Raw genomic sequence first — 2,727 nt, forward strand, 5'->3', positions numbered from 1 at the left:
TCTATCTTCTTTTTTACTCTTTCTACTCTTTGTTTTTTTCTGTTTATTTTCTTACTTTTAGACCTTTTTTAAAAAACCCTTCTCATTTTTCTTAATTCTCTTTTGGATTTACCATTTGTACTTTCACCATTGTGCGGTCTTTTCTCCACATTTTCCCTTTATGTAGTGCTTTCTACAGGTTGCTGACTTCCCCCTCACTCTCTTATTTCTGCCTATCATCTTATAAAATAAAATGATGCACTGGTTTCCTTTGCTCTATTCTCAGTAATGCCTTATACTGCCCCTTCTCTATCTCTCTCAGCCCTTAAATGATTATTTTGTACTTGATGTTACAATTCATTGCCTAAGCATATTAAATTCTAATAAGCCAGGAAAGCATCATTAGTAAAGTCTCTGTAATGTTTATAATATCATGAGGGGAGAATAAATTTTGAACAGTTTAGCAAGGAAACTCCCTCCGACCACAACCACCAATCAGAGCAGAAGATAAATGTACCAGAGATTTTTGTTCTAGGTTTCATTTTATTATCCGTATTCAGTTAAGCACCTTAAGACAGGGTTTTCTAAAACTCTTTTACTTTCATATTTCACTTTCCTCTGCTTCACGAACCATATAATAAAAAATTGAAATCCATAGAGGAACTTCTTACAACTTAGGAACCAGATTTTCTGCAAAGTAGAGAAGCCAGTTTTATAGAAGAAGAGGGAACAAAGGAAGAAAGGAAGAAAAGAAAGAAGGAACAAAGGAAGGAAGGAAAGAAGGAAGGAAGGAAGGAAGGAAGGAAGGAAGGAAGGAAGGAAGGAAGGAAGGAAGGAAGGAAGGAAGGAAGGAAGGAAAGGAAGGAAAGGAAGGAAGAAAGGGTTAAGTAGGTAAGGAAATCAGTGTTTATAAGGTAATAACGAATTAAAGTCTTTGCTAAGATTAAAATATTTACATCTAGAAATTTCTGGATTAGGGAGAAAAGTGATATTCCCAAGAATATTCATGGTTATTAATTGCTACAGTTAGGTAGAGTGTGGCCAATAGAAACCAAATGAGCTCAATATCATGGAATCTACAAAAAGACTAGGCCTGCTTTTGCAACATTTTTCTGAGTACCACTTTGTCTTCTCAGATATTTTAGATATCTGTAGTCATGCTGGGTTGAAAATAATAGAAACCATCAAAAACACCTGCAGTAAATACTATTGAAACATACTTCTAAGAAGCATAGCCATGGCTATAAGTCTTAATTGACAAAGTTATGAAAAGTCAGGTACTTGTGACATTGAGAATCTTGAACATGCATAGAAGATAGTGGTGTTATCTATAATAAGGAAATGAGTGAATTTTTCCTCTAATACCAAAATTTCAGTGAAAACTAAAATCTAATGATTAAAAGTTCTAAATATTCCCATATTCCAAGGACTGAAAGTTTTCTGGACAACATAGGAATAGGACAAACACCTCCTCTTCACCTCACCCAATCTGTTAACCTAAAAGCAGAACTACAAAGGAAAGGTTGAGTACTGTAGAAATATGGCATTGTGAAGATAATCTATTGTTTTGCAATTTTTTTCTTCTCCCTAAGGCAAAAGTACTAAACCAATGTGTTCAAATTGCTTAATTATTACCATTTCTTTTGGTCACATGTTCTATAATTTGGTTTGAGATTACACCGTTCTCTGATTTAACATTATATCTTTGGCTACAAGATCAACATTAACAATCATTAAAATGGAGGAACTTTCACCTGACCAGGCGGTGGCTCAGTGGATAGAGTATCAGCCTGGGATGCTGAGGATGATCCTGAGGTTGCTGGCTTGAGCACTGGTTCATCCAGTTTGAGCATAAGGTTGTTGCCTTAAACCCAAATTGCTGGCTTGAGCAAGGGGTCATTCACTCTGCTGTAGCCCCAAGTTCAAAGTACATATGAGAAAACAATCAATGAACAACTAAGGTGCCACAACAAAGAATTGATGCTTCTCATCCATCTCCTCCCCTATCTCTCTGTCCCTATCTGTCCCTTTCTCTGTTGCTCTCACTCTCACACAAAAAATAAAAAGAATAAAAAATAAAGGTGCAAATCTGATTCTAATGAGCTGTGTTCCAAGAATATTTTCTCTTATTTTAAATGTATGAAATAAAGTCTGATAATTCTGGTGTCATCAAAGGTATATAAAACTAAACATGTGATGATAAATAGTATTTTATTTAAAATTATTTAGACACAAGGGAGTTGGCAGAGCATATAATGTAGGAGGAAAGAGTTATTGACTGTGAGATGCAAAGCATAGAATAAGACATATTAAAACAAAATTAGGTGTAGAGTATTAGTGATATATAATGTGATTGACTGCATTTAATTTGTGCATAATTAACCAGATGTTAATTAAAATTATTATCTAAAATATGTAATGAAATAACAGTAAATGTTTATATAACCAAATATATGTAATTAAAATTGCAACTTGACTGAAAACATACAATTTACAAAACAAAGTTATACAAAAAATATATAATAAATATACAAGTATGTTTTAAACATGTACATGGATTACATCTTTAGAATATAGCATCAATTACTGACTTCCCTATACCTCTTGACCAGCTAGGGCAAATAGTTTGGCTAGAAATAATGATATTTCAAGAGTCATTGTCTAAGTTAAATAAATAATCTTCCAATTTTATAGAAATCATATACACAGAATTATGCTTTGGACTTTGTAAAATAAGAGAAAATAGAA

The sequence above is a fragment of the Saccopteryx leptura genome, chromosome 5 (assembly GCF_036850995.1).
Source record: "Saccopteryx leptura isolate mSacLep1 chromosome 5, mSacLep1_pri_phased_curated, whole genome shotgun sequence".
Taxonomy (NCBI): Eukaryota; Metazoa; Chordata; class Mammalia; order Chiroptera; family Emballonuridae; genus Saccopteryx; species Saccopteryx leptura.